At 35.7% G+C, this 22,662-nt stretch overlaps 1 long non-coding RNA gene across 1 annotated transcript in view; it reads right to left on the bottom strand.

Annotated features, from left to right (window-relative positions):
- Window positions 1-22,662, bottom strand: part of LOC118688646 (uncharacterized) — a 102,381-nt gene that overhangs the window by 13,434 nt on the left and 66,285 nt on the right. The window contains exon 3 of the long non-coding RNA XR_004980495.2: window positions 3,230-3,322. This is a non-coding gene — a long non-coding RNA (uncharacterized LOC118688646). The remainder of the gene's footprint in view (window positions 1-3,229; window positions 3,323-22,662) is intronic.

Here is a 22,662-nt window from a genome sequence, read left to right as displayed (position 1 = left end):
AGGGAATTTATATTAGATTTTTATACAATGCAAAAGTAAAATAGCAGTAGCTGAGAGAGAAGGCTACAAAATACTGCATCAGTAAAAAGCTTCTATTTAGGATTATACAGTACTATATACCACAGTTGATACCTGGTTTAGTGGTTTATAAATCTGCTCATATTAGGTCTGTCTGGTGTCATGTATGTAAGAGATTAACCATTTTTTAGTTTCATAGACCTTTTTATTACAACTTGTAATTATCTACAGGAGGAATACTTTATTGTTAATGTCATCTGTGTAAAGGGAAATTTTGATACAGAGGCTTTACTGCTGAAAATATTATTTTCTCTTTTGAAAGCAGTAGGAAAAGGAGATCCCGGTATTTCTTTTAGTAATTTTTTATTGCTGCTTGTAGCATATGACTAATGAAGCTTTCATTCTTTTTGTTTATCTGGAAATATTTGGCTGATTGTATTGCATCAGCAAGAATATCAACACTTCAAAATCACCAGTGACTCTCCTAAAAATGATGTTTTGTACTGATTTCTGCAATCAGAACAAGTAATATTCTTATTATGCATGGCTTGATTATTTTGGTGAGATTTTCCCTAACATATTCCTCAATTATTATCAATTTCAGAATGAATTGAATTGACATGAATATGTATTACACATATTTACAAGCATCGAAGAAAAATATTTATAGAATTATTTCTTCCTGCTTTTGCCTTGTCTTGTATTTTTGTCTTAATTTCTCCTTCCCCTCCTTCTTCTTCACCATTTTTTCTCCTTCCTTCCTTCCTTCCTTCCTTCCTTCCTTCCTTCCTTCCTTCCTTCCTTCCTTCCTTCCTTCCTTCCTTCCTTCCTTCCTTCCTTCCTTCCTTCCTTCCTTCCTTCCTTCCTTCCTTCCTTCCTTCCTTCCTTCCTTCCTTCCTTCCTTCCTTCCTTCCTTCCTTCCTTCCTTCCTTCCTTCCTTCCTTCCTTCCTTCCTTCCTTCCATTTTAGTGTCCACCTACTAATGACCTTCTCTTTGGTGTCATTACAATATTTTTCCTCATAGAATATTTTGGAAAATCTTATATTTAGTTATGCCAACCCTGGTTTCCTCTTAATTTTTTTTTCCTTACAAGTCCATTTGCCATCATTCTTAATTTATATTTAATTTGCCTCTTAGCATCTCATTTTCTTCTATTGTATTTATATTTTTAATTGCTGCCTTCACTTTAGAACGAACACAGGCCAGGATTTTAGGAAAATTAGCATATATTTATATATGCTCAATTTTCTATTAAAATTAATCTCTATTTCTTTTCCCTTCAAAAGAGAAAAAGATAAGGCCTGTAGAAAGAGGGCTCACAGTCCTTGTCTTTTAGATATAATTTTAATATGAATTTGTGAACCAACTTGTGAAAATAAATTTTGGGTGAATTAATAGAGAAAGTTTAGCAAAATATCGCCAACAACACATTCCTATATTGGAGTACCCTGTTGCACATTGTGATAGAAATAAGTGACTTTGTGTTTTTGCTTTATCTACTGAAAAGGAAAATATAGCAGGAAAATCAGTCAGTCATCCAAAATAAGCTCTCTTTTTCCTCCTTATGTTTATATTTTTTTCTAAATATGCATGCTAATTAAAAAAAATATAAGGGATATAATCCATCTTTTCAGGACTTCACTATTAAACACAAGGAATTTATGCTAAATGCATAATCTCTATTAGCTGTACTCTGAACCCTTAGTGGACTTTTATTAAGGAGCAATTAAGGAAAGATTAGAGGGAATAAAACGTGAGAGAGGTTGTGGCTAAAAATATTTGACCCTCTTCCATGGAAATGCAAAAGCTAGCCGAGGACAAAAAGTTACTGAGCAACCTAGGAAAAAGGATTTATTGTTATCTAAAGATAAAGACTTAAGGAATCCCACAGCAATTATTTTTTAAGCAAACTGAAAGGCTGAATTGTCAAGAGGTCAATACTGATAAAACCCCACACTAATTGTGAATAATTTTGCTGATGTTGACAGTCACTATCAAAGGAAATTTTCTTATTAGTAGAATTTTTTACATCTTATGTCTATAACATTCATGTAGGCCAAGTGCCCCCTTTCTGAATATACTCTAGCTGCAAGTCTTAAATATATAATACATAAAATATTTATAGATTAGGCATTTCATTTTCTTAAGAAAGAGTTGCAAAATTTTACTTCTCCTTGCAACAGTAAACTTCTCCATGTTTTAATACTAGCCATGATTTTAACAAAATAAGAAAAATAACATCACAGAGAGAACATTTATTTACCATCTACCACATCTCACAAAAAAAAAATTGGAAGAAGCCTCTGTAAACCATCTAGACCAAAATCCTGCTTGGACAGGGATATATTTGAATTACAGAAGGTTGCTTAAAGCCATGCCTTGTTTAGTTCTGAAAATCTCTAGGCAAATTTCCCTTAATGTTTATTTACTCTTTTGTTTTACTTACATGTGTATCTCAGTATCAGTTGTGGCAACTATGATCATTGTCTCTCCTCCTTTTACTTTGCTTCTCTGAGAAAAAGCTGGCTTTATATCTTTCTGAAATGAACATCCACAGTCACATCTGGTTTTTTCCTAGTCTGTCTCCATGTGCGTGATGCTTGAGACAAACCCCTCTCACCTCACTTTCTCAGCACTGCTGGAATACCTTTTTTCATCTTTCCCTGATTTATTTTCCCCTTCTACTAGTTTTCTACTTCTTTGCTTATCCATGGGCTAACTTAATGTCATCACCTAGTATGCCAAAGCATACAGTAAAACCTAACAATAATTAAAAAAAAAAACCTGTGCGGGCAAGTATATGGCAAATTGATAATCTCTTAAATCAGTACAAGGTTCAAAGTAGTATATGTGTCATGAATTTACTAGAGCACAGGAAACATGCTGTTGCCTGAGCTAAATCTGAGGGGAGGTAAATCTACCTATTTTAGAGTAGGAATTCAGAGAAAATAAGTCATTCAAGGAGAAAAAACAATTAAATAGGAATACAGATTTTGCAGACAAGTGCAGACAATTGCAAAAATTGTCCTTATTGAGGGGAAGAGAAATGTCTAAGCCAAGATTTCACTGTTCTCATATTTATTCACATATAAAGTGTAGTATCATAGAAGAAAAGCTGAGTTGCATCATTCATTTGGTAAGCACCTTGACATGAAGAAGATATCAAGAACAATAAACAGAACAATAGAAAACAGAACAATAGAAACTAACCTTAGACTCAATCTAAGGATGATGCTCAGGCAACCTCTCACTGGGTAATATTCTAAAAGTCTGTGTTGCTGGTATTTACCTCTGGAATATTTCCTAAACATGAAAAACAGAGAATGATTCTTGTTTCTTAAAACCCACCAAAAATCCTCTTTAAAATATAATCTCATGTGCATGAAATTAATATTATGTTAACAGAGAGAGGAGTTGGAAATATAGTGCATGAATTTTCTTTTGGCAGTAAAAGATTTTCTAAATTTATTGCAAGTAATATTCCTCTTAACTCATGTAACTCCTTGTTAGGAATGCAGTTTGTGGGTGACATTAATAATGCAAATAGCCAAACCAGTCTTTGATATGCAGGCACTCAAACTTTTTTGCTTCACTGCACCCAGTTCAATAAGAATATTACTCACAAAGAAGTTCTGAGCAATTTCCTATTTTAAAGCACGAAAATTAAACATCTTTCAAATAGGTAGTTACTATACATTTGCTTTTAGACTTTCTTAAATTGTGACAAAGTTAAATAGTGACATCTTTTGTTATTTACTGTTGGAAAAACAATAAAATAACTATAAATACATACAAAAATATATTAATAACATATATTTGCATCTATTATGAAGTAATTCAATAATTCCAGTTCTTAAGGTACTTTCGTATATGTTAAATGGGGTAAATATCTGCAAAAAGAAGAAAACATCCACTTAGTTTAAAATAAAAATAGAATTAATTTTATTTCTGGTTTCCAGAGCATGGAAGGAGCATGGAAGGTTTTTCATTTGCCCCTTTTTTTCATTTGCTCTTTTAAAAGTTTTCTGTGAATCTCAATAGTATTTTGCTGACATCACCAAGCTGAACAATAATTTAAGAAACACAAATGCTGAAAAATGTTGTTCATATTAACCTAAATTTTCATGGTCATCTGAACAAGTCCTGTTTTTTTTTTGTTTTTTCTTCTTTAAATTGATACTGAAGTTGGTGAAATTATAACTGTGAGATGACTTTTAGAATAAAAAAACAATTCAGAGTGAATTTGATCCCTGTCTTTCTTCCAGCTAAAACCTTTTGCTGGCCTTACTAGCACATCCTGTCCATCTGTGAAGAAAAGGTAAAAAACAATTAATTAAATATGACTAAAATCATAGAAATAGTCTTCATATTAGAGACATATTGTAAACTAACACACTATACACATGATTTACCCATATTTTATTTTGAAGACAAAGTAGCACAGATTTGTCTCCAGTGAGAGATGAGACATCAGCTTTCCTTGGTATCTCTTTAGGTGTCAGGCAAGAGGGTGAACCATGAAAATTATCTGCTATTTTTTTTCAAATACCGTATTTCTATACAAGATTTCTATACAGCATTTCTAAAAAAGCTGGTCTGCTTTTGATCCTATTTTGAAAAAATAGATAAAATATCAGGGTACTTTCTTCCTCACAGATTATACTACAATCTTGATATTGTCAGGTTTTCTCCACTTGTGAAGTCTTCACAGATATACTGGTTTTATCCGCATGAGATATCGTAGTCCGTATTTTCACCAAATTACAGAAGATGATTTCTCTGTTCTTATAAAGTCTAGTTAAAATATAGAATTATTATTTTAAATCCCATTATTCCATTTTAAAAAATAGCCCTCAATAATGATTTTTTTTTTTCATTTTAAGGCTTTTTTACTCATAAAAATGCAATTTAGAAGGGAAGGAAAAAGAAAAAAAAAAACCTCCTAACCAAATAAGGAAATAATCTTACAGGTCTAACTGCATATTTTTCATTACTTTAAGAGAGAGAAGATGGGTTATAGCACATGAGAACAAGAAACTGACCTTTTATAGCAACAGATAAATAAAAGTTTATCTCTGCAGAGAATGTTCTCCCTTAATCTTATTTTCAATTCTGACTTAATCAAGGAGTAAATCAGTTGTTTCTACAATGAAAAGATACCAGCTTTCTACATCACAATCACATCATGACCTAATACCATCTCATGGAACCATCCCCTAGTTCTGCAGGATCCTATATTCCATTATGAAACATTCTCAGTTCAGAAGGCTGAATTTGAAAGAGGGTATGATGAAAAATACAAATGAGGAGCAAGACTAACAAATTTTCAGAATACTGTTTTTCTGTTGCTAGATCCTACCCATAATGTGATATGAAGAGTAGATGACCCTACATTTACTTGTGACCCAAAGAGGGCTCCAGTTATCTCTTAACCTCTTATGAAATTCTGTAGTGCAAGACTATGGTCTTGTTCCATTTTCCATACCAGCAATACAGTTTTCTAGTTTCCCTTTTAATTTTTTTATATAAATAGCCATTTATATATAAGCAAAGGAGAAGGACAGTTTTAGATTTTGAAATACTGTGTGACTACTGAGAATTTGAAAAGTGTTGTAAAAGGCAGTTCAAAAAAACAAACCTTTGATATTGCTAAATCGATGCTGTGTTTAATTCACCTTCAGCATTTTTAGAGGCTTCCACTCACACAACTCCTCCTCTCCCAAAACAATGGCACTAGAGAAACAATCATATTTAGAAACCAGAGGATGACTGCCTTCAATGTTTGTGAATGATGTCTTCTGGAAAAAGATACCTCAGAATGAAACTATTTAATTAAGGCTGCATCTAAATCTGAGATTCTGAGAAAAGTGCTGTATGTGCAAAGTCCATGTATTTTTAATAGACTGATCATTAAAATTTCAAACCTGTTTCATTATTGTGCTGCATGACTGTTGTATCCAAAAAATACTGAGTCTTCCTAATTGATGATTGTCCAGTAATTGGACCAAATAAGCCTAGTTTCCTTGGCTTTGTTATTTGCCTTACAGCTGAAAGTGAAAAAGTTATTTCCATGACTGAAACTGAGACCCTTGCAAAAATCTTCCTCTTTCCATTAACTATGTGGGATTTTACTGTATGCATTTTTCTTTATATCCACTTAGATGACTAAATGTGGTCTAGTGCAAACATATGAATATATTTCCCCAAAGTGGATGCAGCTGTGCCAAAGGGCAGCTAATGTCATTCCCAACTGCAGACTGCTTACAGATTCAATAGCATCTTGGAGGTGGGATGGGGATAAAATTTATTTTGAAGATTCTGACTTCATCTCTTTTCATTTGTCTAAACAGATGAAATGTTTCTTTACAAATCCATTTCTCTCATCGAACAAAACTTAATTTTGGTTTTTGTAGCATTAAGCAGAAGCAGATTGCATGCAGGAATTTCTGCTTCATTGTGATTAAAATTAATTGAGACTGTTAAAAATAAATGTTTTCAGTATGTGGGCATTCGTATCTCTCTTTTTTTAGGGTTTTGTTTGAGGCCTTTGCCACAGCACCTACCACAAAGAAATCTATAATCTCATACAAGACCTCTATTAATGGTCACTATAGCCTCATAAGAATCATTAGAGATTAACATTTTCACTTAGCAAGAAACTCTCTAAGTGCTTCAAGTGCGTTGTTTCAAGCACTATAGCCAGGATTCAAATTTCTGCTTCTGAGTCACTATAATAGAAAGAATATATAATATCTGTTCAGGTCACAAAGGCCTGACATACAGTTTTAACTGCTTCTGCATTTCCTAATTCTGGTTATCTCCAGAAGTGACAGTGCCCAAATTTTCTCCTGGTATTCGAAACCTGAATAGAAAAAAATGTCATAACTATTACAGATCCTGCTTTCTTTACACTATGGCTGTTTTCTTGCATAACCAGGAAAACTGAAAAATTCATAAAATGTTTATAAAGGCACTGAAGTTTTAGAACCTTATGGTAATTCAACTACCAAAATCTTTGAAGTTCAGCCATGACTGTTGGGGCTTAAGTAAGTCCACAGTCTGTCAACTGCTTGTGTCAATAAAGCCAATTCATTAATTACAATGTCTGTATGAGGGGTTTCCAATTAAATCCACACTGTATTTTCTGCATTAATGGCATTGACTTTGAAAACTGACTATTCAGCTATGGGCTAGAGGCAGGGGGAGAGGGATTCACGTGAGCAAGATAATAGAAGCCCAACTGACTGGATTTAACATGCAGCAGACAGATTTCTACATTGCTATCTTCACATTTTTCACATCTAATTATTTTTGAAGTTTCTAATGCATATCTGAAGTGACTTTGGCACTAGGGGTAGGAAACCTGATTGAGTTGACTACTTTGATCCTAGATGTAGGTATCAACTGATCAAACTGACAACTATTCAATAGATATTTCTTCAGTTTACTTAAAATATTGAACAGTATTTCAAAGCCATATTTGAGAATATGAATCCTGGAGTTTCATTTGTCTTCTATTAGCTTTAAAACTTTTTAGAAATGTCTAGAGGTAGCTATATCTCTAAACTTCAGAGTAATAATCATGGGATACTGTTACCCCAACTTACTTATGAAGTCCTCTGAATGTAATCTGAGAGCCTGAAAGAGAGCAACAGAAAGTGTGCAAAACCATTTCCAAACAAGGAAATGTCTTTAACTCCTTTTCTTTTAGACCCACCTTGTCCCAGGAAATTGCAAATATTGAGTGTAAGAGAAATTTTATCTTTATTACTCTATATTGGAACTGAACTTCTTTAGCTAGAACATAATAAATATATGCTAGCTGTAAAATAAAAAATAGTAATGTAATCCTGCAGCAAATGAAGATCCTGGCAACTGAAAAGTGGAGACAGTTCATTTTAGAGGATAGAGAATTTGTAAACAAGAAAGTTATTTGTTTACTAACTTAAGATCTTTGATAATCGTTTAGAGTAGATTGTGATTTGGATTGTACACAATGTCCACTGAAAACACTTTAAGTCTCTGGTGATTTGACTATGTTTGCATGCCAGCTGCCCACCAAAGCCACTCTAACATGCCCTCCTCAGCTGGACAGGGGAGAGAAAATATAAGTAAAGGCTCATGGTTTGAGACAAGGGTATAGAGAGATCTCTCACCAATTATCATCACCAATAAACTTAAAGACTTAGAGAAATCAGTTCAATTTCTAATTAATTCAATTTCTAATAATCAAATCAAAGTAGGATAACAAAAAATAGAAAACAAAAAATAAATAACACCTTTTCTCCAACTCTCCCTTCTTCTTGGATTCAACTTGAATCTCAATTTTCTCTCTCTCCTGCCCTCAGTGGCACAGGGGGATGGGGAGTAGGGGTTGCAGTAAGTTCATCCCATATTGTCTCTGCTGCTCCTTCTTCCACAGGAAGAGGGCTCTTCACACTCTTCCTCTGAATCACCTGTGAGGTCCCTCCCACAGGAGATAGTCCTCCATGAACTCTATGAGTTCTTCCCACAGGCTACAGTTCCTCATGAATAAGTCCAGCATGGGTCCCTTGCATGGGATGCAGTCCTTCAGGAAGGTATTCCTTCAGCATGGTCCCCACATTCTCACAAGTCCTGCCAGAAAACCTTCTACAGCACATTCCTACACTCCTCTGAGGGCTCCTCTCCTCAGCAGGCCAAGGCTCTGCCAGGAGGCTGCTCCAGCAGAGTCTTGCATGGATCACAGCCCACTTTGGGCATCCATCTGCTCTGGTCTGTGGTCCTGCATGGGCTGCAGGTGGATATCTGCTTCCCCTTGACTTCCATGGCACAGCTTTCCTCATCACAGTCATTGCCACAGGCTGCAGGGGAATCTCAGCTACAGTTCCTGGAGCACCTCCTGCTTCTCTTTAGGCACTGACCTGGGTGACTGCAGAGTTGTTTCTCTCTCATATTCTCTCCTCTTTCCTCTGACTGAAATTGCCCCTGCACAGTGACTTTTTTTCCCATTTTTTAATCTCTAATGCCAGGGGCACTACCAGCATTGCTGATGGGCTTGTCCTTTGCTAGCAGTGGGTTTGTCTTGGTGCTGGTTGGCATTGGCTCTCTGGGACACAGGGGAAGCTTTCTAGGAGTTTCTGACAGGAGACACCCCTGTAGTTCCCCACTACTGAAACCTTGTACATAAAACCAGTACAATGTTGTTAATAGTAACAGCATTTTTCTATGCTATATAACTGTGTGAATGAGCTGTAAACAGGTTCATTACTGATTAACCTTTCTTTAATAAAAATTAGACTACTGGGTTTTAATTTTGTTCTGTCATTTTTTCCTCCTTTTTTGAGGGAAAATATGGCAGCCTTGCAGATATCTTTAGACTCTCTTCGATTCCCAAGTAGCAAGAAGGAGACACAGCCAAATTATTTGAGTCCTCTGCTTTTGGAATGTCTGTCTAGTCTGTAGGATAGATTGCATTAAAAAAAAACACATTTACATAGATAAGGGCATGTGTCTCAGACCACAAGAATCCAGGTGTCTGAATTTGATCCTATATTTTATGTTTTTTCCTGTTATTCTATGTCTTGTGTTTGTGAATGGAAATAAATGGCTGAAATGGAGATGAAAGCTAGAATCTTAAACAAGACACAAGGATCTCATTCTCTTTTAACTCCTGCAACACTGTAGAGGCTGTTACCATGCTCATGCTTATTGTAATACTTGCAAATGGCTAATTTGTTGTTTCAACTGTTTGCTCTTGACAGCTGAACAATCAGACAAATAGTATGCAGTTTTTTATCCATTGGCATTTTTCTTCTGGCTCCCTAAGAACTTCAGATAAAAGAATATCTTTTCACTTTCACAAGAAATGGCAGAAACTCACACTGTGCTTATAGATAACAAACAGTAATATTTTTTAAAGCAGTACATGAGGAATTGCTGTTCTGCACCTTCTGTTTCAGTCAATGCATTACAAAAAGTTTACAGAACTCATCTTAGAGTAAATGTACTGCAGATTGAGTCTCTAGTCACAAAGCTGTAAAAAAATTCACCAAAACAAAACTTTTTCAGTCATCAACCGAATATGATAAGAGCTTCTCTGATCCCATGTAAGCATCACGTTTGACTTTGAAAAATGACACCATAAAATGAGAACTTAGACTGTATGTTTTTCTGAAAGAAGTTCTGCCTATAAGTAAAGAAAATTATTGACTTTTCTTTCCACAGTTAGTTGACAGTTACACAAATTTTGGTTTTTTAGTATAGCCTTTTTGTGATTGAAATTAAGTATGTTAAAAAAGGAGGAGGGCTTTAGTCTTTCCTTATAGGATCAGTTGGAATTGCATTGCTCTCAGTCGAGATATTGTCTGATTTTCAAAAATATCTTTTCCTGTTCCTTCTTGAATTTTCCAGGAATTTTCAAAGCATTTTCTTTCCTTCTTGCAAAGACAAGTAATGCCCAGAATCCAGAAACGCAGTGAAATATGAAAAAAGAAAACTAGGCATTCCTCCATTTTTCTTCCCTAAAAATCTTGTCCTAAAAATATATTTCTTGTATTTCTTCTTCTTCTTCTTCCTCTTCTTCTTCTTCTTCTTTCTCCTTCTTCTTTCTTCTTCTTCTTCTTCTTCTTTCTTCTTCTTCTCTTCTTCTTTTTCTTTCTTCTTCTTCTTTCTTCTTCTTCTTCCCATAAGACTTTGAAGATTCTATTGGGGTTTTTTTGACTTTGAAAAGAAAGCATGGGGAAATAAGCAAGGCAAACAGGACATGAACATCCTCTCCCAGCTTTGTCCTAATTTCTTGGTCCTAAACAAGCCTTTCTGTCTTAGAACATGTATCTACATGAATAGATGCAGGCAGAATCAAGACCACCTGCCCACAACTTCATTCTGAGCTGTCTGAACTGCTTGCATTTGTGAAACTTACTAGTGCAGCTAGCAAGGGATGTTTCTTCCTGGCCGATGGGCAGCTCTGCCTTGAGCAGCATGCACAGGGTTCAAGGATATGTGCGCTTATCCATCTCCTTGCATTCAACATGCTTTGATTTCTCCTGGCTCATCCAGTAGAAATTATCTGCACTGCTTCAAGACTGACTTCAGCCTTTCATTAACATGAATGACTAGGCTTGTGCATGTTTAGGAGTTTTGAAAACTCCTTTGAGAAGCTATAATTAAAAAATTGCAATTTTTACAGGAAGAGGATTGGGGGGGGGGAGGGGGGGAACTAAACCAGGTCTTTACACCACCATACTGATAATTTTTCATGTCACTGCAATTTCTGTGAGTGTTTGTTTAATTGTGATTGACTGTGTTTGACATTGCAATAAGGAAAATTGAAATTAAATCTTCAATTAAAGGAAGTTCAAGCAGAAATTGATTTTTTTCTCTTTAATTAACCTATTCCTCAGGAAAATAGGGCCTTTGCAAATCAAACACAACAGGATTTGAAGAGCATAAAAAGACAGCAAATGCTGTCTTTTCATGGCTATAATTTTTCATGGCTATAATTTCCAAACTGTTGGTGCTCTCTTGAACTTCCTTGGGAATGAGGAAATAGACTAATTTGCTATCTTTGTTTCTTTACAGAGTATTCTTTATAACTGTTCACTAAACAGGACAATTACAACACCAGTCTTTACAGGAAGCAAGTGATGTAGATCCATTTAGAAAATATTTGTTTCAACATTAATATTTAAAGTAAATATTAATGATCTCCAGTGAAAAAGACTTTTTTATTATTTTCCCATTTAAATCTTGCCAATATTTTTCAACATGTATATCAAGGAGACTCTCATGCACCTCTAATATTTCAAGCTGAGAAGACATTGCAAAATTCATTTATTTTTGCTTAAAATATTTAGCTATTAGGCATAATAAACTAAATGAAGAAATTAAACATTAAATTGATGGTTTTAATCACCTAGGCACAAAAAGAGAACAGTTTGCTGCAGTGCTTGCAGGTGGGCATGTATTTCTTCTGTATGACCCATCCCCTGAAGGGCCTCTGGGAAATTCCGTCTTGCTGTGCTACAAATGAAATGTCCTCTTGTAGTATACTGAACCGTACCTCAGCAGCAGGAATCTTCCCAATGTCCTTCAAAATATAAAAAAACACAGCAATGATGTGCCTGAGGGGAAACCTGGGAAGCTCTTGTTAAAATTCCATCACCAAATTAAGTGGAAGCTTGGAGTGATTTTCCATCTTCTGATGCATATTGCAGGTTCATGCAGAATGTGAAACCATCTCTTTTAGAGATAAATTATTTCTAGAGTTTTAATACAATTACCTTGGAAAAGCAAATATTTTTCCTGTTGGATAGGGCTGCACTGCACCAAAGGGCAGGTTAAAATACCTATCTACAGGCTTTCTTACATTGCCTTAATATCCTTGATAATGTAGCTGTTGGAAATTTTACTCTTTTTTTTGTAATACCATTGACTTTTTGTCTTTTTTTTTTATCAGTTCTTAATAATTGTGGTCATTAAAATAAATTTAAGTGAAATTGATAACTAGTTTGTGCATTCTTGCAATACCTTTGAACTACTAGCACACATATTTTAAATTAAAAACTCCCAAACCAACAAGCAAAATAATTAGTTCTATTGCAACATAAGATAGTCATCTTCTGTTCCCAGTTGTTATGGGGAAATGGAGTACATAAGTTTACATTATGTCTTTTAAATTAAGAATACCCTAGCTAATGGTTTTAGAATGACAGGGATTCCTTTTAGGGAAGGACAATAATGGAAACTATTTTTTCTTAATCCATATTGCACCTAAATTTAGATTTATGACATAGAATGTTATATATTCCATCAAGTTCTTGTAGACAGATGATTATAAAGTAAACTTATTGAAACATCTTTTGCGAAGAAAAAAAAATAATTTCCACAGTTATAAGGGAAAGGAAACATTTTTAAGACTTTTGAATAGCCAAAACCATAAAGAAAAAAAATTTACATAGCAATATAAAATCATAACACCCTATTTAATGAAATCACTGTGGTCAGAGGTAATCTCTGTAAAATGTCTGACATAACCTCACTGCTCAGAGCATGGTTAACACATAATGCAGTCTGTTTTTGGATGTATATGACAACTTTCCAGCACCTTTCCTCATCACATAGTTAAACAAACAGTCTCCATCACTCCCTCAGTTCTCAGAGCCTTCTCCAGATCAAATAAATCAAACTCTTTCCTCCTTTCCTCATATAAAAAATCTTCCAAGCTCTTGTTCATTTTTATGGCTCTTTCCTGGATGCACCATAGTAGTGCAAGTTTTGCTTCTGCTGCTGAGGACAGAATTAGACTGCACATTCCATCTGTGTCCCACCAGATAAGAGGGAAAGGATCTCCTCTCTCAGCCTACTGGCAATTGTTTTTCACAATCCAGCCCAGAAGTTTGTTGGAAATCTTTTTTGCAGGGGTACATTGGTGCCTCATGAGCATCTTGGTGTCCACCTGGAGGTCAGGGCCTTTTCTGCAAAGCTGCTTCCCATAGGTTTGTCTCTAGACTCTATTGGTGCACAAGGTTGCTGGACACAAATGCAGGACTATGCATTTCCCACTGTTGAAATTCATGAGATTCCTGTTGGTCCATTTCTTCACTCTGTCTAGGTCCCTCTGCAAGGCAACCTTACTGTTTAGTATATCAGTCACTACTCTGAGATTTATGGTGCCTGGAACCTTGCTGAAAGTGTACTTTGGCTCCCTGCCATCTAGGTCATTAACAAAGGTGTTCAACATTGCTGAGCACAGTATTGGTCCCTGGGAAACACCAGCAGTTACTGGCCTCCAGATGGAGTTCATGCCACTGATCACAATGCTCTGAGCCCAGAAATTCAGGCAGTTTTCAGTGCACCTCACTGTCCACTTAGTGGAATTTTATGTGAGACAATGTCAAAAGACTTACTCAATTGAGAAAAACAGGCAGGGCTCCCCACATACTGGTTTTGCCTGCAGCTGAGTAAATTATCTTCACAACAGTCCTCATGGTGCTATATTTTTTTAACTAAAGCTTAAATGATTCTTTAGCTATTGCTGTTCAGTTCTTTCACGGTGTCAAGAACTTCTCTGTTTCTCATTCTGCTCCCTCAACAAGTAAACTGGGGTGCACAAGAAATTGAGACAGCTGACCCAAATTGACCAAAGAGATATTTCATACTATAAGATGTTGTGTTCAGCAATAAAAATGGAAAGGCACTGGCAGAAAGGGAGTTTTTCTAAAATTGCCATTGCTCAGCAACTGGATGGACATTGGTCTGCTAGCTATGAGCAGTAGCATTTACATCAGTCACCAAGGTTTTGTTTTGTTATGTTTTTCTTTCCCTGGTGAGTTTTCTTTTTGTCCTTTCAGTTCTCTCAGCCCTCTGACTGCAGGGCAGGGGTGTCTCTGTAAGAGAGGGGCTGTGTGGAGTTTGGTTGCCTGCAGGGGTTAACCCACCACACCAACCCATTCACTGAGCAAGTCATTCTGCTATAGAGAGCAACCAGCCTGGTCAGGTATGATTTCCCCTTTGCCAGTCCATCTTGGCTACTCCCAATTATTGTCTTGTTTTTAATGTGCTTGGAAATTTTCTCAGGATTATTTGCTCCACCATCTTCACAAGGATTCAGGTGGGGCTGATCAATCTGTAATTCCTTGGATTGTCTCAAATTTCAGATCTTGAGATACAGCTGCTGCTTTCTCACTAATATTAAAGGGAGAAATATAGAAGAAACAAACTTAGATTTGATCCAAGTAACAAACTAATCCCAATTTACTCTCTCCTTAGTCCCTTTGAACACCTCAGCAGCATTGGAAAATTCTCTTGAACCCTCTTGCTATGAGGAAAGTGTTTGTGTTGAATGGATAAGAAAAACAAAGAAACACATACAAAAAAACCCCAACATCCCCCTCCCCCTAAATCTCAAAAATGGAACATACAGAAATTTTCTTTTTAAAAATTTCCTAGTCAGCTGAGGACTTCTTGGTCACTGAAGCAGAGAACTTCACTGAAGTAAGGATAATATTGCCATATGGTCACAGAAGGTATCACCCTACATTTGACTGAGGGGACAGTTAGAAGTGAGAAGTGATGGGTCTGTAATATGGAGAATCAGGCACTGTGGGGTCACTTAAATGCAAGTGGAAGTGAAGGCTACAACTGATATCATCAGGTTTAAGAGACAATGACTTTGCTGTATTACCACATCACAAAGAGTCACAGGGCAGGAAGAATTCTAAGGAGACTACTTACCCCAAATATGCACAAAGCAGGATAAAATATTGTTAGAATAATCCTGATGATTTTGCCTTACATATTTTTGAAGAGTTCTACTGAAGCATATTCTACAAAAATAAAAGAATTCTTCATCGCAGCCTTTAGCAGATCTAGTTGAAGTGGGGGTATAGTAGTTTGCCTGAAATAAAATAGTAGTCCATAGCACTGGGAATATTAGAGATGCTGTGATACTGTTGAAGTATCTTGTATACATACATACTTAGAAGAACTAACAACAACAAAAAAATCCAGCTGATGTCAGTCAATAGACTCCTATTGACTTCAATAGAACTAAGTCTATTTACAGCAGCTAAGACCCCGGCTCCAAATTTCGTAGCTCAATCTCACTATAAAATAGAGAGGAGAAGTCTGAGGAAGCAAACAGCCCACAAAATTAAATTGATCTGCAAATGTGGAGTATTTCTCACCATAAATTAATTTGTCAGCACATACTGGCTCTTATAAAGTAATTTCAAGAATCTCATTTAGAACTGAAGGAACTGAAGTGTCAGTCAATTGTAGTTTGTATGTTTTACCCTTCAGCATACGTACTATAAATGACTAAAAATAGGATTTTTAATGGAAATCCTGCAAAATCCTTGAAACAACAGCAGAACAAATTCAGCTGCAGTAAAACAGCATAAAGCAAATTTAGTAGAATAATATGTAGCCTGTTCATCATCACAAATATGGTAACATTCTAAGTAACGGGATGTCTGCTCTCTGGGCACACTGCAATTACAATGGGTCCACAACAAATGCATTCATTAAACTGAATCTGCTCCAACAAAAATGTAAAAAGAGCTGCCAGAGAGATTGCTTCTTTTAGTTTCCTTTGTTTATCTTTTCCTCTTCTTTCCCCTCTTCTGTATTTGAAAGGGAGATAGTTTTCTTTTATAGCCACCCACTTTAGATGTTATGTTCATTTTATGGATTTTTCCTACATGAGCTTCATATGGAAATTTGTGTTTCTTCTATTAAGGTTCATTTTACTTATTCATTGGACTAGATTATAGGAAAAAGCATATGAGTTAACTGCAAATATCTTGTGTATATTTTTGTGGTAGCTGCCTTTTTGTCAGCTGCGTGAGTGATGCTTTCTTCCAGTTGTATGATAGAATTTTATTGTGCTGAGAATAAAAAACGTGTCACAGGCATTTAAAATCTGTTTAGAGGACCTGATTAATCTAATAGAGGAGCAGATGAGCTCTCCTTTCTTTCTCTTTCTCTCCCTTCCACTGCTATATTTCCTCACTCACTAGTGGCTTTTATTATGGCAATTTATCTAGATTTAGCAGAGCTGAAGGGGAATATAGAGGAAGAAGTGCCTTCCTATGTAGTTAATAGTTACTCTATGACATGAATGGTTGTTTCAGGTTACAGAAAGAGTGATGAAGATAATGCAGTTTCTAGTAATTGAACTTATTTGAACTGGTTCTATTGTCTCTGATAAATGATGTAAATCAGTGGTAGATCTGGCTGCACATATAAAACTAGTGAAGGTGTATTGAAGATCAGGGTCAGATGCTATCTAAATAACAAACTATAAATTTAAGTGGGTTTTTTCACAGTTGTAAAGAAATTTGGTGATTTTGTTATAGGTCTGTGGACGTTTTAATTATTTAATATTAATAATCAAGTCTTTGGAGTAATTAATTGCTAATGATTTTTTTTTTTTACTTTTAAATAAAGGAAGCCATAGTCTAACAAGAAATATGAGGTACTAAGTTTCTGAAAAAGAATGCCGGAAAATAGAGTTCCTACACCAAAAGTTTCAAAAGTGACTGATATTGTACTCTGAATTTTGACAGAATCAGAATGCCTACATTTAACCTCCTCCTTCATTGTCAGGAAAAAGGTTTTTCTCAAAAACTTCATATCATGTAATATTTTTGCTTAACTTGAACAGTCACTTAGCCATTGCAATTCTGTCATTCCCTGGGGTCAAAGAAGCTTCAGAGTCAGCATAAAATCACTGTACAGCCAGAAACTGAATATCTTCAGGAGATACACTCTCCAAGGTCACCTACTCACACAATGTAAACATTGCTTATGGACTTCCATTTTTCCTGCACAGTGGGTTACCTAGAGGAGATGAAAAAGTACTGGGGCTCAATGGGAATTTGAACAGGTCTAATGTAGACAGTCTTAGGAGCCTACCTGTACTTTTTAACAGTGTTTTAGCTTCTAGGACATCCAAATAGGGCATGTATGACCTCTGAGCATGCTTCTAGCTTTTATTTACAAGTTAAGTTGTTCTTGATCACACTGTTGAGTCTGTTGATTATCCTTAAGAGAGAATTTTATCTGGTGGATGGAAACTACAGCCTTGGACATATAATTTTAAAGATCTTAGTGCTTAGTGTTTTCAGATGACTCAAGGCTAGTTCCTTCCTCAGAAACTCAGGACTTTTTTTGAATCTTTGCTCTAAACTACATTCCTACACATACTGTAAGAAAGACTTGGGGACCACATGTGGTTCTGGATTCCTATTCTGTGGCAACTCACTTTAAAGTGACAATTTGATAGAGCTTACAGGAAACCTTGTTTCTTTATGGGATACAGAGAGGTGTAACTGAACTTTGGATAGTATACCCTGAAACCTGGAGCCCTCAGGCAGGTTTACAGAATCTTTGTACAATAAGCAAAAAAGCCGGATATCTTTTCTTTGAGTGGTCTCTAAGTCAAACAGTGCACTGCACACATTGAAATAAGAAACACTGAGTACTGATTGAAGTCTCAAATCCTTCCTCCAGTTGTGCCATGAGTTTCTGTGAAGATTTGTGATTTGTGTGAGATCCTATAGGGGAAGGCAGGTAATGAAATTTAGCTTTGGGCTTTTTTTCCTCCCAAATAATTTTCTCATGCTCAGGCAAATGTTTTGATTTCTTCTCTGACTGCAAGACTCAATCACCTCCTGCTGTGCCAAAAGAGGCACCAACCTCTGAATGGAGCCTGCATTTTGCGGGAGGGCATGTGAAAATTGCTCCAGTAAGAAGGAAGAAGCCTAGAGTTTCTTGGCTTGGATCAACAAGAAGGTTGATTTCTGAATTTTTCAATCTGCTCCAAGGCTTGTTACTGTACATAAGGCAATATTTTGTGTTTTAGTAATCTAATTATTAACAGAAAAAAGCCTTTAGCTTATAACAGATACTTAGTCAAAAATTTCAGCCTTACCTTCATTCTTCTGAGCACACTGAAGAAGAGCTACAGGTTGAAAAAGAAATTCTATTGTTTGCTAAGCTATAAATGGAACATTAAAAATAAAAAAAGGTTAGCACTCCAGCAGGGCAGGTGGATAAATCATATTTGCAAGAGTGTGTGTGTGTATATATATATATACACGTGTATGTGTTTGTGTGTGTGTGTCTGTGTATGACAGGTTAATGTGCATATCTTGAGAAAAAAAAAATTACATAAAAGTACATAGAGTTTTGTGAACGGCTGCAATAAATAATAAGGAACATTTAAAAAATTATCTTTAGCTATCTTAGCCCTTTATAGACTTTCTCCATCAATGGTTTTGGTTCTAGTAAATTTAAAAGAAAGTAATCTAAAATCTGCCCACTCCATCTTGTAAGAAACAAAAGCAGACATACAGCCAATTACATCTCTCATTATTTAATAAGTCATTCTACAATTTTCTCTTCTGGTGTTCAGATGTCTAATAAAGTTTTTGACTTTTCCTTTGCAACTTTGCACAATTAAATGTTTCTAATTATGGGCCAGGTACCTGCTCCTTCACATCTGATCAAAGTGAGATATATGGGTACTATTTAACTCTGAGTACTACCTACAGTTCATTACATTTTTCATGAACATTTTAATTTTAAATGTCCCCGTTGCTCAAAATAAGACAAAATTTAAAGTCAAATACATCTCAGATACTGTTCAAATCATGAATATTTTCATGTTAGAAACTTTCCTGTTACAAAGAAAGAAGAACTGTTGGACCTCTGCTGACAGCAGTCAGAGTTAGCTTATCAGAAAGTGGAAGTAATTACAAGTGAGTTAGTAATTGTCCAGTACTCAGTCAGAAAAGTTTCACCCATTTATTAGTGACTCAAGATTTGAAGAAGTACACTTCAGTTCTCTTTGCAATAGGTCTTTGAGAAAAATTTTTGGCTTGCATTGTTACTTTGATAGAGTATCATGCTCAAGGCAATGATTAATAGTCTGGATATTCCTCTTAAGATATATTAATAGTAAGTGGCATGAAGGCATTGAATTACAGTGAAATAAACTTGTAAGATGTGAATGGGACACAACAGTGCTTCTGGAACTACTTTTCACTGTAGTGAGGAATGTAAAAATCCTTTCATCCTTCCGAAACAGGTTTTACTTGTTTGAACAGATAGATGCGCCTGAGAAAAACAAAATTTTCTTTTTGCATTTGGTAACAAGGAAGAAGAATCTGCATGTGCTTAGCTTTCTTTATTTTCTACAAGTAGTACTCTTTATGAGCAGAAGACATATTGCATTAAATAACATATTTTAAAAGATTCCAATAAACAAAAATGAATAACAAAAACCCACAGCCCTTAATATAGTCTGTTTGTAGATTATACATACTAAGCAAAGTTCAGCCCACCCTTCCAAAATTTCATAACAGAAAGATATAAATCTTAATTTATATTTCATTTAATCATTAATGATGATCTATTACAGGTCATAATTTCCTTTCCTAAATATTTAGCTCTGGTTTTATCTTGAGCACTCCCTAATAATCAGACTATTAAAATTCCATAAAATATTTACAGAAGTCAGAGGGAAAGTAAGCATAAAATTTAAGAAAATTCTTCAAAATGCCCAAGTTGAGGCAAAGAGTAATTTCTTCTATATATGGAGAACTGAGTTTTGATCAGGTGTATAACCTCTTGGGGCCCTGACTGCGTGGTTAATGCTAATTTTTTTTAATAAGAAAAAAATATGGAATCTCCTCTTGATGTCTTATCATATCCTGCCTGGCTTCCAGTAGCCCATCTACAAGATCAATCATCTCCTGTAGGTCCTGGTTTGTCAGGCTCACATGGCCCTCTTAGGTACCCAGGTCATCTCAAATGGCCTAGGTAGACACTTAAATGTAGCAAATTAACTGAATCCTCAAACTTTATTGTTACAAGCTCTTAGATTTTGATATTTTCTGTGAATGCCTACTGTAAAAACACATGAAAGTCCATCTTTCAGGCTGAACAAACTGCAACCCAGGGCTGGTACATACTTCCTATGGAGTGTCTTACCTTTCTGTACAGAAAATTGGAGTTCAGCAGAATACTGCCAAATGGCTTTCATGCATCACCAGGAAGAAAGAAAAAGAAGAAATGCAACAATATATTTCAAACCTTATAACTTTACTGAATATTTTCTGAAAATCAGTTACTCAATCAGCACTCTTCTAAAAGAAAGACATTTTCTGTTCCACTAAGACACACAGCTAGTTACAAAAGGAAGAAAGGAGCTAATCCATGCCTTAAAGCTGAGCTATTTGTACTGGTAAATAAAAAGTAGAGAGACTCTTTAGAACTGCACAAGCCAATCAAACAGATCAATGGCTCACTTCAGCAAAACAAAACCTTGTAATGAGTGTGACTATAACAAAACCTCTATTGTGTCTACTACATCATACTTATGTAGTATGATTTAAAAATATTTCAGCATAGATGGTTTTGAATAACAAGCAACATGTTTATCTTCCCAGTACACAGAAGCATCCTAACATTATAAATAAAAATAATATATATAAATTATATATATATATAATTTAAAATAAATATTTGCAAAATAAACCCCCCAAAATTCTTACCTCCTGAGTTTTGTTTAGAAGCTACAAGCAGCATATATATTATTGGATGAACATTTTTACGGATCTTATTAAGATAAAAAATAAGTGTTTTATTCATGACTGAATGTGGAGGACTGTAAAAATCCAACATGACTTCATTGATTTTTGGAATAGAGGTAGCACACCTCTTCTGCAGGATGCATTTAGAACACAAGTGATTAGTATGTAATTTTTTTCCGGGATAACTGTGAAAAAAGTGCTACACTTCAGTGCTTTTATTGGAACCTTAGATAATTTTATTCTTCTGTATGAACGTACATTTCTCTGATTTACTTCAGGATCTGTTTCTTATCAGCCTTCTGCCCCATATGGCTCAAAAACCAGCTTGTTGTTAAACAGGTGTCAATTTGTCCTGGTCACCCTCCAGCAGTGCTACTCATCCTGCCCCTGCACCATTCTAGTGCAGACCAGAGGGTTTGACACCATAAACCTCTCCTCATCTCCCTTGGCAAACCTGGCCTCAGCAGAGCACCCTGCCATTCAGTATGTTCCTAGATATAATTTGGGGGATTCGTCCTCCAACGGTGCCCCTGTAGGGACTTCCTTGCCCACATGCAGGTGCTGGATGTGACCCCAGTCTCAATTGTGTTGACTTTTTGATCCCTTTCCTCGATGCCACCCCATGCTTTTTCCTCAGCAGATCTGTCCATCACTTTCTTGCAGCACTGCTGGTAGTAATGTTCTCCCCAGCCATCCTAGCTTAAAGCCCTTCCGATGAAGTCAACAATGTTTTCTGAAATTAAAGGAAAAAAAATTTTAAAAAAAATCCTGTTTTCCCCTGCAACACTATTTTTATTTTGTTGTAGACACTGGAAAAAGAGGTTTATAATTTTTTCTACTGCCATAACTGTATAAAGTTCACCACTGAATCACATTCTAAATGACCTATTTTCCTGAAAATATCCTTCAGTTGTAGTAGGTCTGGCTGGAACAGAGTTATTTTTCTTTAGAGTAGGCTGTGCATAGCACTGTTTTCGTTCTGTGCTGAGGATAGTGTTAATATTACAAGGATGTTTTTATGCTGTAGTGAAGGATAGAGGACAGGAACTAAACATAAAATCTACTCAATTACTGTGTGGGAGGAGGTATTTTTCCTCAAATTCAAGTTGTCTCTATATAGACCCTGTGTACAATGTCTGTATTCTTTCTTCCTCCAGGATGAGGATGTGTGGACATCTCTTTTTCTCTCAAATTTTTTCTTTCATTCCATACTATATATGTTTTAAAAAGACTAGATGTGGAGTACAGGGATTGCCTAAGATTTTCCATAACATATCCATAACTCAGAAGTCCATGACACTTGAAAACATACAGAAAATTTGTTTCATTGAGAAGTTTGAATCCCTTATTTCCTAAAACAGTTTCTACATGTCAGAATGGAGTATGCCTACTGTCAAAACTGACTGCCAAAGAATAGAGCCAGAAGAGTGCCAGGTTCTCTCTTGGTGACAGACTTACCAGGGCAACAGTCAATACCATTCATCCCATCTATAGTGAGAGGAGAGAGGATATCAACTTTCTGGTTCCAGACCACAAAGATATTGGAGTGTATAACAATCA

The sequence above is a fragment of the Molothrus ater genome, chromosome 2 (genome assembly GCF_012460135.2).
Source record: "Molothrus ater isolate BHLD 08-10-18 breed brown headed cowbird chromosome 2, BPBGC_Mater_1.1, whole genome shotgun sequence".
Taxonomy (NCBI): domain Eukaryota; kingdom Metazoa; phylum Chordata; class Aves; order Passeriformes; family Icteridae; genus Molothrus; species Molothrus ater.
The sequence above is the reverse complement of the archived record's forward strand: the minus strand, read 5'-3'. Positions and strand labels throughout refer to the sequence as shown.